Source organism: Papaver somniferum, chromosome 1 (assembly GCF_003573695.1).
Source record: "Papaver somniferum cultivar HN1 chromosome 1, ASM357369v1, whole genome shotgun sequence".
Taxonomy (NCBI): Eukaryota; Viridiplantae; Streptophyta; class Magnoliopsida; order Ranunculales; family Papaveraceae; genus Papaver; species Papaver somniferum.
Window position 1 is genome coordinate 233,730,676 of NC_039358.1, and position 14,172 is coordinate 233,744,847.

The 14,172-nt window shown below is 36.4% G+C and overlaps 1 long non-coding RNA gene across 1 annotated transcript; it reads left to right on the plus strand.

The window, feature by feature from the left end:
- Positions 1 to 3,126: 3,126 nt before the first annotated feature.
- On the plus strand, positions 3,127 to 3,859 carry LOC113338634. Its single transcript, XR_003354799.1, has 2 exons — positions 3,127 to 3,269; positions 3,601 to 3,859. It is a non-coding gene; the product is annotated as an uncharacterized LOC113338634 (long non-coding RNA).
- Positions 3,860 to 14,172: the final 10,313 nt, after the last annotated feature.

Genomic DNA, 14,172 nt, shown 5'->3' on the forward strand with positions numbered 1-14,172 from the left:
ATTAGAGGAATACTCAATGAACAACGCGTTTTGCTATTTGATGGTGAAACTGATGTTCGATTAATTTCAAGTGGCTTGGGTTTTTTCTGGTAAGACTTTGAATCCGTTAATTTGTAGACTCGCTTTTGGTTAATAGATGTAATTGGTTAATAGATGTAATAATTTTTCAAGTGTTGAATGAGTGAATTCTTTGTATTTTAGTGTTTTCTTATTTGAAATAAGGGCACATTGTTTTTCCAGTTTTGATTGTGTTTGAATTTAAAAATAGGCACCGTAAGCATTGCTGGAGTGTGGGAGATGCATGCCTTTTCCCTTTTATGTGAAAGGTAAGTTAGTTTCTTCCTTGGCATCTTATATTGTGCTGAAACCTATTTTAAAGATGAATTGGTTTTCTATGTTTTCTTTGACAGTGAACCCAAGGATCATAATGGCAATTAAATTCGGAGTTGACGTTAGATTCTTGCGCTTATAAGACTGCATCAAAATCGAACTTCCCTTCATGAGGTTACTCTCCTTCTTCCTGCTTGGTGATTGATTTCGATATCCTTTACCTAATGTGAGTTTGATTTGATTTTGTCACAGCACCTATGTATAATGTATTATACCTATCTTGGCCTTTCCATATGAGATTTTAAAGCTCTGCTTAAGTTGTAGTTCAGTTATATGTGGTTGATTTGCAGGTGACGTTTTTCCTCCTCCGATAAGAGATCAACTATCATTGTAGCTTCAGTCTGAAGTATTGTCCTGATATTTAAGTCGCGTGATTACGTTTTCTCCTTCATGCCTTTCATCCACTTATGATACACAATTTCTTATTGAAAACTTGGACACATGATACCAAATCAAGGGAAAATGATGCAAGTTTCATAGACTCTAAACCCATTTCTTACATATTGAGTTTTTTTTAATGGGATGAACTGTTATGGTTCGTCAACTAACTCTGTAACTTCTTAATGAAACAGAAAGTTAGTTTGGCACAAGTTTGCTCTATTTTTTCTAGGGCCACCGTTGTTGGCTTAGGAAAACAACTGTAAGGCGATGCTTACTGCTGCATAAAGTGTGTAGAAAGACTCAATATGCGACTGTAGTTGATCGAGACTTCTAAATCAGAAGATTAGAATGTTAGTCTCGTTTTCTTTGTTTTTCCCCTTCTCAAGAATATGGATCTCTATATTCTCTCAGTTTTTAGTTATTATGTATCAGTTTATTAGTTTCAGAAATTTGGAGTTCTGTTAGTTCTTAGTTTCACTGGAAGCTTAAAATTGTTATAGTTATTTTGTATCAGTTTATCACACTTGTATATGCAAACCATTGAGTTTTATATTAAGCTAATGTTTTTCTTATGTTTGTGTGCTAAGTCAGGTAAGGTCGATCAGTTCTTCCTGAATTGTGGTATCACTACATTGCATCTCAGGAACATCCAAACTTTAAGCCTTGTACGCATATAACTTCTCTCTGTGTCGTTAGCTGATGGAAGAACATCAACAAGGGTGAAGAACTCATCCTAGTTCATTTGTGGTGTTTTTATTCGATTTTTTCTTATCACAGGTGAAAAATTGGAAAAACCATCGAGTTTTGTAGCTCGGGCTCAGTATCTACCTAGAAGCAAAATTACTTTTGGGAAAATGTAGTTGTTGTCCCAGGTATCCTTTCTAGAGTTTCTCTGCCAATTTCTTTTTGGTCTTTCACTTTTTATGAGTTTATCCATTTCTTTCTGTGAGGACACAAGTCAAGGAGCTTGGATAGGCCTTGCCAAAAATATCTTGTGGGTCCCTTTAACTTTGTTTACACAAAGGCTTTGCTTTACGATGTAGGACGCTAGATTTTCTGCACATTGGTTGCTTTAAATAATATTGGCTGAAGGTGATTTTTAGATAGAAGGATCGCTGGAGTTACTTACACCTGCATGCACGTTGGAGCTTCTAGGAATGCCTCTCACACTTGAAAATGCTGAATGAAGAAGGGGAGTGATCTCTGCTGCTGTGCCAATTAATCATGCAATACCCTGATGTTGAAAGTTCTTGTAGAGTGCAAGACTGGTCATGCTTCTTGAGCTACGCTCTGATTAAACTCATGGCTGCTGAAACTATTGGCCTTCTTCCATGGGAGAAATAGTTGTTTTACGAAGAAACAAAAAATTCCTTGAATCACAGAATCAAGGAGGTGTAATCGATTTCAATTGTTTCTCCATTGGCATAATTGCTAGTGTTGTTGTTGGATTTCAAGCAACCGGACAAATCTAGTATGTACCTCTCTTGCAACTTTTGACCAGTGTATATATTCTTATGTTTTTCTTCTAGTTTGAAGACTACATTTTTTTATTTTGATCTAACTGGTATATTATATAGATTACTAAAGCAAAAACCATATGTGAATCTCTGGTAGCATAAGAGGGTATTGATTTGAAATTTGAGGAGGCTCTTCAGTCATCCCTTCTTGGATAGGTATGGTTTGTTCCCTCATCTCCTGTTGTCATTAGAATCATATACTATGAGCAATTAAAAGCAGGGTTCATAGGGTGGTGAAGACGTACCCTATTATAATCCAAGATTAAATGGTTCTCAGTCATTGGTATAGAAAACTAATTTCTAAAGATAAAAATATAAATATAAAATTTCCACGTACATAAGAAAGCAAGCTTGGGGTGTTAGAAATGGAAAGGTCAGTGGTTTCTAGGATTTAATTTATCAGTCACAGCTTTGAATTTCATTTTTCTGACAAAGACAATTAGGCCAGCTTGGAAGTGCTACCGGTGTCTACAGGAACTTGTGAAACATGTCGCAGGAGTGCCACGGATATATCCTAATTGATTGTTTGGTTATCTTATTTGCGAATTAAGTTTAGTGTTTATTTTAGGAATCTTGGATAACTGTTAATCATCATAGGTTCATTACATCACTTATTCAATGTTCTCAATAGATGGACATAATTTGTCTGTTCCGTGATGAATCATTGTTTTTGTTTTGATTGTGGTCTATGCCATGAGGTCCGAATTTTCTTATTTCTCTCTTTAGTTGTGGCATCTTATAAGTCTTTTGTAGGTAGGTAATCTCTTTTACAACTTCTAGCTTACGTTGTTTCAGGCATTGTGTCGCAGTTCTTGTATTACATGTTATTGGGTGATTTACGTTATACTTTTTTTTTGAGAAAGAGCAAGGACTGGTATTCAGTAGCAACTCCACGAATACACGATTGGTTGTTATCGAAGTACTCAAGTCTGACGGTTATGGATCCATGCACCAATTGCGCCAACCAAAGAGTGCATAAAGGTAGACCTTTCTTAATTTTCGTCGAATCTTGCAGGGTCTAACTCTGGCCATGATAATTTTGCACTCTTTGTTCCCATTAGTGAATGAAGCTCATTATCTTTTTTACCTTACCTTAGTTTCCCTGTGAAAAAGTTGATCCATGAAGGTATGAAATCTAAATAATTGCTCTCCCGTCAATTTGATTTAATTTGGGGCATATATATTTAGATTTGAAGAATCGTGTAACTTACACAAGTCGGTGTATTTCATTTGGTTTGTTATTTATTCTGTCATCATTGAGTTCAAATGTATTTCAATAATTGATTGCTTGGTCTAACATCTTGTTTTGCAGCTAAGCGACATCCTAGCAGCAGAGTTTTGAGGAGGTCAGTGTGAGTGCGCACACGCAATGGAAGTGCAATTCTCCTTCCTAAACGTTGTTCGAGGCGGCCCTTCCTACTCTTTTAGGAGAAACCTCGTTTTCATACTGATTGTGTTCACTCTAGTAGAATGTATATATCAAGATACATGTAAACTATAGTGATTTTTCACCATGTAATCATATTCAATGGCCTGCTTGGTATAATTTTATCCAGATATTTGTTTCTGCATTTCCTATTCCCTTTCTCAGTAATAATGATTTAAGATAATTCTGACTCAAAAGTTTACACATTGAAGCCAGTGTGTACGTTTTGGACGCTGTGAATATATGGGATCCGAGTCCAACATACAAATTAGTCACGGTGCAGTACAAAAATTCGTGTCCGTTTGATAAATTTGGTCCCAGTATCTTTTAGCATCCCGTGACTATTAAGCAAATTTGTCACGGTTTCTATTAAGAACCCGTGACCAATAAGCAATTTTGACACAGTGATCCACCGTGACCAAAGTCTATGACTTTTGGCCTCGCAGGCTTTAGTCACGACTTTTCAGAAACGAAATACCGTGACCGTAGACATTTGGACACGGTAAATTACCGTGTCTAAAAGCCATTTTTGTACTAGTGATGCTAGAATCCTCCATTTTTTCAAACACATTAAGTCATTCATAAACTAGAAATCAGACTAAGTCATTCATAGACTACGATTGTAACCAAACATAATTCGACGATAAATTTAAGACAAGACATAAGTTTTGACTCCATAATTATCCATACTTAAAGACATAAACATGAATACAACCATGCATTCATGAACATCCCCACCACGTCCACCGCGTCCTCGTTTACTAGATTGGGCGCCGCTCGATGCACCTTCAGACATGTTTTTGGTAAGGGCTCTCTTTCTCTTCTTCTTTGGCTCATCCTCCTCCTCCTCCTCAGAATCATCCTCATCATGCTCCCCAAACTTTGCACCAGCTTCCACATCTTCGAGACTGTTCAATTCACCAATTAGCTTTTCATTGGTCTTCACATTTTTCCTTCCCTGATTTCCAGCTTTGCCCGAGTTATCATGTATTCGACTCGTCTTCTCTATTTCAATTTCAAACAACAAACATTCAATATTCGGTGGGAAGCATTCAAATTTTGACTACCTCTTCGACGAGATTCCAAAGGCTTAGGAGTAGCATGGTCATTGCTATTCTTATATTTCTTTTCAGCTTGATTTTTCTGCCTGTAGAATACGGATTTAAGAAACAAAAAACAATTGAATAGATTGCATTTTTGAAGTCAGTGTATATAATCGGTTTACTCGATATATATATGAAACCCGATTCTAAACATATAAATTAACAATCGGGTTTCTGCAAGTGCTAATGTAAACCGATTCCTGAAATCGGTTTACTCGATATACAAGTAAAGTCCGTTTATGAACTAAACAATCGGTTTTTGTTAAGACATATGTAATCCGATTCCAACAAAATAAGATCCAGGAAGATTGGTTACAATAATCAGGTTATTTATACACTAACGTTCCCCGATTCCTTTCTACATACAGAACAATCGGACTATAAGTTTATGAACATAATCCGTTTCTAATAAGAATTGGTTTACTTCCTGACTAACGTAATCTGATTCTGTATACACTAAAATTTCTTGATTTCAAAATTCTCGATTTCTAACCTAAAGCATGTTACTAAAACGTAGTTTAGAGGATTGAGTTGATAGAAAAGTACCTGATTCGACCCATTTCTTCTTCCTGTGCGATACGAGAGGCTTCAGATTGTTCTTGCACTTCCCTCGTTCTATTTCGAATCGCTTCAACAAGCCCGGGATTGTCGTCTCGTCATTTTATAGAAGAAAGAAACGATTAATCGTTTTTGAATCGTCGATCATCGACGATTTTTGGTTTGAAAAAAAATGAAAAAAGAGGGAGTGAAGGAGGAGATGAATCGGTTTTTATGTTAGAAATAAAAACTGATTTTTGTTAGTTAGGTTTATTAAGGATTGATGGGGATAATTTAGTAATATTAACTTTTTTTGAGGGTAATTTTGATAGTTTACATAAATATTAGACACCCCTTATCATTGTGAATTGGGTAGATGAAGTAATCTATAGGTCCCAATTTAGCCAAGTTATCCTCACATCTTTTTTGCAGTCCTCCTTATCTACAGTGGACACTTTGGATTTTTAGATCAATATTCTACTACCCAAATACATGTTAAGGTAGTATTTACATAAGAGTAATTCGGCCCGCCCACAAATGAGTAAGAGTAATGTGAAAATATGAGCTTCATTGTAGGAACCGTGAGAATCGTCAAGGATAAATAGAAGTTTCCCTATGACTTCCTATACCTCCTCCATAGTAAAGTTGAACCTGATCTCCTCCCATTCATTCTCATTCTCATGCTCATCACAATTATGGTCCTTCTTCCTATTCAACTCATGTGTCTCAACAGTATAATGCGATAAACATAATAACCCTTCCACCTCATTTAGAGCACACTTGAGCTTCATAATTGAAACATCATTTGGGAGCTTGATTTTACCATAAACTTCTGTAGTAGCATCAAGATGAAGAATGTAATATTCATCCGAATCATCGCATATAAATAATCACATGGTTCAGTAGTCCGACTAAACAAATAATGGCTTGGACCAACAGTTAAATTCAACTTGGCAGTTAAACGATTTCTTGGAATCTAAAATTCTTCGAGTGCTCGCAAAACACCAAAATCAACAAATAAACATAAAAAAACAACCATTTGAAATTTAATCCAAGTGTTCATTGAGTTGTTTGCCCAGAACAAGATAGTGAATTAATAATAAGGGCATTGACACATTGTACTGGCCAATGTAGTCGATTATGACCATCGTTCCCTCCCCAATATTCATGAGCTGGCTTAATTCCTTAAATCCCGAGTGACTTGATGTCCCTCGCTAAATATGAGAAGCTGAAGTGGGAACTTGCAAAGCTACAAAAACAATGATATCGAGTTCTTCTTATACAAAAACTACTACTATTACTGTTTCACCTTAATCCTCCAATTCAAAGATTCTGACAACTTGCAAAGCTATTGACATGCCAATGCGATGGAAGATGACTACTTGTTGGGCCATGGATCAACTCCAACTGTTTTATCTCAATGTCATAAGAGTAGTAAGTACACATATGAATCGAGTTTTCACGAAACATATCGTATCTTAAATCAGAGTAATGAACCACTATGAGCTTCATTTTAGGAGCTGTGAGAATCGCCAAAGGCTGAACAGATGCATAATTTTCCGTAGTGTCCTTTGTATTAATACTGGGCCTTAACCCGTGCCGTAACGGCACGGGCATGAAGGTTGATAAAAGATTAACTCCCGCCGAACTATAAAGTTCCATCGATAGTAAAATTCCAAATGAAAAAACAGGTAAATGATACATTCTCCTGTTATCTTTCAGTGCTCCACTCTAGCTCTTCATTTCTTAAGCGCGCTCACTGCCTCAAAATATAATTTGGATGATGAAAGCTTAAAGTAGGAGTGAAGTACTTGAAATTCTTAAAGAGGATTTGACTTTGAGTATGCAGAAACGAACCAATATCACAATTGGGCTGTAAAACAAAATCAGAAACCATAAGACTATAGAAATATGACAAATTGGGACGTTAAGTTGACTAATATAATTACATGGCCACAAGACTATAGCGGTTGATGGCAATATCCGACCCATGGTCATTATGTAATATAACTTCATTGATGGCAATAATGAACCTGCTCCTGTCCTAGAAATTCTAAATTGAGAATTCCCTAAATTGAACAAAGTTTTAGTGGCAGTAGTGGTTTGAAACCAAAAAGCTTGTTTGATTTATAGGGTGTAGTTGCTTTCAATCTTTACACATGTGAGTCTACATAGAGTTGTTGGGGATCTAAATATTTAATACTTAAGATGGCAATATGGTTTTCTAACAACCTAAGAAAAACATTTAACTTTCCCTTAAAGCATCCTCCCTGTTTGTTTACCAGTTTGTGAGTACATCTTTGGACGCTCACCAGTTTGTGAGTACATCTTTTGTATATATATATATGCGCTTTTTGCATTTCATATAGTTAGAAAATTTTGATTCCAAATGATACTCCTCTTAAAAGCCAATCAAGATTACGGCACGGTGCTAGCCACACCTTCCATTCTACAAGGAATGATGTGGGAACAACATCCTAAGCTATCAAAGACGGAACAGATCTAAAATAATTCCATCACGATCATGAAATCGGATGATATCCTGCCACAAGATATCCAGAATTGGAGTATTTATTTCGGGCTAAGACAAGAATCACCTAACTGAGGTATCGCGCGCCCTCCAAAAATTGGTTAAAAAACAAGTGACTCAAACATCTAATCACTCGACCAAGAGGCAAGTGTAACCTAAACATGAAACTATTAAAATAACAAAGGAGAGTGAGGAGATTCATTATACCCAACATCCAACACCGTAAGAAATGACCGGTCCAATTAAAGAACTGACCACTCCTCGGCCTTGTCACCCATGATTAGATTAACGGCATAAACGAAAACATCCTCAGAGCCACAAAAGCAAATCCATATTAAATTAAAAAGCAGATGATGTTCAAAAAATTGCCTCGGAAGGAGCACGTGGACTTACAAAAGCTACTGATTGAATACTATCGCCTCCAACGATAAACGATGACATATCGGAGAGAACGTATACGAGGGCTTATGAAAATCATAACCAACAAAATAACTGCAAAAGCAAAGGTGGTGAGAGACATTGGACTCCACCAACACTTATCACATGGTGAAAAAGTTGATAATGATTAAAGTGGGACATTATTCCATCGTTATCAACACGACTATTAATATGTAAGCTTTTGATTCAAGAAATAATAAATACAAAAATTTCATATATTGGCGAATAAATGCAAACTATACCCTCGATGCGGTGGAGATACTCGAGTCCGACACTTGAGTCTGACGTACTAATGCGATGATATCTCCACAAATGATGGACAAATGAATCCAGTTATAATTTTAGCTCGTGAAGTGTTAGCCTACATTGCTTCCATACGATGATCGCATCGGCGATACCCAAAGCACACAACAAGATGTTAACAGCAGAAACTGAAACTCACTCCAAAGGATGAGACCAACAAAACCAATCAAAGCACACCGATCTATAAGCTATTAGGAGAACCGAGATATGCCAATCCCACTGAAGGAGCACGATGTCCATCCCAACCATAAAACAAATGGAGGAGCACGATGTCCGTCCCAACCAACCCTTCACATTAGCATCGGGAAGTAACATGGTGACTCGAAGGGAGCTTGGAGAATACCAATCTCATTAACTACAACAGTTAGTTGGAATTAATCACCGACTACTAATCTAATAAAGTTAAAAAGCAAACTCAAAGGCGAAATAACATGATGAATTGAATCAAGCAGGGGCACCACCTGTGCCTCGGAACTGCATATGAGAACAGGGGAAAGTATGCCCACTACAAAGGAGCAAATCGTATTCCCTACACAGTTCCTTCATCAACAGTGGTGCCAAAAAATGGAGCAACAAAAGAAGAGGATCGTCACACCACAACGAGAATACTACACACCATACTTGCCCTTTACACACCATAAGCAAAGGAGAAAACTACACTCCACCAAGGGAGCAAGATGAAAAATAAAATGGTGAAAATGAAAATGACCAAGCTACCTTAACAAAAACGCCCATGGGAAATGTATCTCGGAGCACAACAACAAAGTGCTCGCCTACTTGCTCATAAGCATCTAAGGCATATCTGGAGAATGTCATAATGAAGCACGACGAAGAAGCAACTTCACGATTGCTATTTAAAGCACTAATGGTTGAAATAGTACAACAAATGGAGAGGGTCGTCACCCTAAAAGGCGAATAAATTAATATTTGCTTTTGCATTTTTTCAATGAAAACGAATGTAACTCGGCGAGTCCACATGCGAAAAGGAGGACGATCATAAGATCAACTTGGAGCAGAAGCACTTGAAACAAGATCTTGTCCGACCACTCATCTCGCCTCAAAAACAACATCTAAAGAAGATTTTCAGGAGAAAAATGTGAGGGTAAGATATCAACTCGACATGTGGCGCAAGATCTAGACGGGAGCACCATATAATACTACACGCAACTGCACAATAATACTACCTTTTGTATCCTCATCCTAATTACTAGTAAGCATCTAGTCATCCCTGAGGGAAGTAATGTAACTAATGTACAAAAAACCCCTGTATAAGAGAAGGAGATATAGGTTAAGAGGGGTTCCTTCTTCTTCATTGTCTCTCGGCGAGGTAGAATCTATCTTCCCATCTTCTTCCATGGATGGACTTTCAAGTCCCGTGAGGACCTCCGTTCATGGATCTTTGTGTAACACCACCACTAATGGTGAAAACAAAGTGGATGTAGGTCTTTTAATGGCCGAACCACTATAAAATCCTTATGTTAATCTTTACTTTTATGCACTTTTATCTTTCATGTTTGATTTGCAATGATTTATGTTCATTAGATCTTTTTGATGTAGTAGTCAGATTTTATGCTACTACAGCCGTATTTTTGAATGTTTATATAAAGTGGCCGAGATTGACATTTTTCATCTCGTTTTTTTCAAAAAACGGGTAACGGCAGTTATCACTTATGTGGCAGTTATCAAATAGTCTGACCGGGTCGGAGTTAGTTTACTGAATCATTCCCAACTCAGCTTCTAACTCAATGGGTTGCCGATATAACTATGTTCATCTTCTTCTTAACTAATTCACCACCGGTATTGATTAGGTTATGAAAATCCATCTTCAAATGTTGATAGAAATAATTGACAAACATATAATATTGATGCTCCACAGATTATAAACAAAGACAACAACATCCAATTTAATGGAGAATATCAAAACCTTGTCAACGAATTTTTCCGAAACCCAATCCAATAATTATTTTCTCTTATCCACGTTAAACAGGAGACACAAATCTTCAATCATTCCATGTCTTCCACCTCCGTAAGAATTCAACAAATATTCAATAATCTTTACCTTCCATCTTCAGAAACACTAAGAAAACCAACTGCAACCGAAATTCAAATCTAAATTAAAAATAAATTAATTAAACCCTAAATAAAAAAAAAACAGATTTACTCAATCATAGACATAAAATTAAATTAAACCCTAATTACCAACACCATCACCATACAGAGTCGCTATCATTGACGGAAAGGCAATTTTCAATTAGTAAACCCATAATTTTGAAGAACACTAAATTCAATTTATACTCCATGTAACAAATTGATACAATTATCCATCTAATATGAGCAATACAAAGATAAATAAATATTGGGTTTGATATACTTACTCCATTTGAAGACCCTTATTGCTTCAGTTTAAACATTTCCTCCTTCGTCTTCCTTTAATTTCAACTTTTGTGCATTGTATTTAAACACACACGCTGATAATGCTCTTTGTACACCATTTAATATTATGAATAATCATACATCAAGTTTATTTCTTTAACGGTACCTTAATATCGAAAATCTCTCTTGACTGTTTTCTTCTGGTTGGGTTTGGCAAGAACAGAATCCATGAAGAAGACGGAGAATATAAGGTCGGTTTCTTTACTAACTTATAAGAGCAATTTCTATGGGAATGAACAAACTCAAACATTTGTTCATCCACGTGGATGAACAAAGTGAATTCTCCACTATGGGAACAAAACAAAAATAATAAATTGGGCTCCACTAGTGATTTTATTAATATAAACTAATAAGAGTTGGGTCCCACTAGTGATTTTATTTATATAAATTATTAAGAGTTGGGTCCCACAAAATATTTAACTAATAAAAATAAATATTAAAAAATAAACCCTAAATATCTTAAACGGGTTTTGGAGAGAGAAAACCACTGGGCGTTTCTTCATCCAACGCGGGCGTCATTGCTGTTCACACCAGCGTTATTAGGGATAGAGGGCGCCATTACAATAGACGCGCGTCTGTTGTTGCGACTCGATGTTCAAATGAACAGGTCTGTTCATTTAAACATCAATTTTCTTGGTTTGTTCATTCAATAGTGGGAGCAAAATGAACAAACTCTGAGTTTGCTCATCTCATAGGAATTGCTCTAAGGATATGATCTATATTATAAGGGATAATGGTGTTTTTCTATATCCACGGTCATTTACATTTCGGACACATAAATGACGGTCTTGATTTAACCACTAATCTGTGTTTCACTCGCTTCGTTTCCACAACTCTAGGTCATTCGCGCGCACATTAAGGTCAAAACCTCATTTAATTCCTTGCTCCACTTTAGGTCAGCGGAGATTCAATGTTCCAATGAACAAGTCGGTACTTTTCCTATCCATGAAACGTTTCCACAACAACGATGGGGCTGAAAGGATTTTGTATGGGATTAGAATGGAGGAAGAGTCCTTGCATTAGGAGGGTGAAATACTCTTACATAGGTAAACATTGGCTACCACCGTTCAACAATCGTACTCGATTTTTCAATCCCGATCTTAGAGAAATTTTTTTCTTGCTCTGAATTCGTTTTGTTTCGGACCGGCAATTTAGGGTTGCATTTTTTTTCCTGAAATAGGTCGATGTCTACTTTCTACTTATATAGGTGAAAATTTACTGTTCTGATCGGAAGAGAACTGTTTTGTTGCAGGTTGGGTTTTCTTTGGATTAGCATGAATTTTCAGTTATTTTAAAGTTGAGACTTCTGTGGGTGTTTTGATTTAGGTCCGTGTTTGATTTATTTCATTTGTTTGTATCACGCGATCAACTTATGGGGTTATTTTTCGCAGCAACAAAAATCGATTGATAGATACCGAGCAAAAAAAAATGGATTAAAAGATTGTTGGTTAATCCTATGTATCAGTTTAACTTTGAACTAACACAGATGTTTTTGATATCTGCATATACAGACTCTTAAGCCAAAAAGAAAAGGAACTTTATGAATGGATGTTCAAACTGACTGTATTCTACATTAAATTGTTGCATCTTACCGGTACCCGACAAAGAAGAATTGCTAATGCAGGTAAATACATTTTACTGTCAAAGTTCAAAATAAATAGTATATCACATTAAGGTTTTCATTTGTGATTATAAGATTGAATTAATTCATCATTTACTTTAATTTCATGAGTCTCATGGTCGATGGTGATTCAATGTTTTACCTTTAGATTGCTACGAGCTTGCTATGAATTTGCCTCTTCCTTGGTTATATACCTACACTGATTCGACTTTATAGATTTTTCGCGAACAAAGCAGCAATGTGTAAAACCCTAAGTATCTTGAAACATTCCTTTAGTTTTTTTTTTTCTCTTTTTTAATTGTTCAAAGAGAAAATTCATTAAAAAAAGGTACTTAAGAAGGGTACCTCAACCCAATGAATACAAACCTAAACAAAAAAGGATGGATTAACGAAGACGAATTCGGCAATCCAAAACAACAACAACAAACAACGATCTCAAGAAGGCCTAAATAAAGAGTCCCATAAAGCTACTACCATATTCGCCGTTAGACCTAACATTCTTGTGTTTGACTCGGCCCAAAAGAACGCTTGTAGTTTAACGTTTCTAATGACACTAACCAATTTTTTTTTCTTGTTTTCAAAGACTCTTGCATTTCTCTCTCTCCATATTCACCACCATATTGCGACCGGGATGTTATTCCATATTCGATTAAGCCTTTCGTGTCCCCAAAACTTCCAAGACTTCACATTTGTAGTGACATTTGAGTTATATGTCCAATGAAAGCGGCATCCTTCAACAAAGTAATCCCAAATTCTCCGGGTCCTCCAACATTCATAGAACAAATGCGAGATAGTTTCATAATTTTCTTCACAAAAACAACATAGACTAGAAACATCATGTTAGAGCATTGCTCGGTCAACCTCGTATGCGTTGCTATCTCAAGCATGTTTGTCAACGTTAGTGATCAAAACTATGAGTCTTGATTTCTATCCTACATAGCTAAGTCTCGTACTAGGATAGAAAAGTGTAGTTGAGCTCAAGGACTTCATGGCGATTCATCATACAACAACGAAGATCTATAAAAGGTATGTGGAGACTTGAACTTCTCTATCACTCAAAAGTCTATCTATTTTATCTCCTACTTCATATGAGACAAAAGTCGTACGCTATATAGACTAGATCATACACATTTGACATTTCTAGCTGAGCATTCATTGCTTATCTTTTATATCGAAATCGTGTGTTGGTAAAGCGTTTTGCTTTGATCAAGTTTATCTTCACCTATTGTTGAAAGTCATGAAAAGTTTCAATCACTTTGAGAATTGCTCTGACGTGAATCGTTCTGTGAATAACGGCTACATGGCGTCCTCTAAGAATGTCTCAATGATTGAAATGAGAGTTTAGATTACATAACCATGTATTCCTTGAACTGAAGTTTTCGAACTTTGTTGATCAAGAGAAATCAGGAGGATTGTGGAATTGGCTTTCCAAGTCCGCAAACTGACGGAAGTTCTCGACCGAGAATTTCTGCTGGATTTTCCAAAACTCGTTT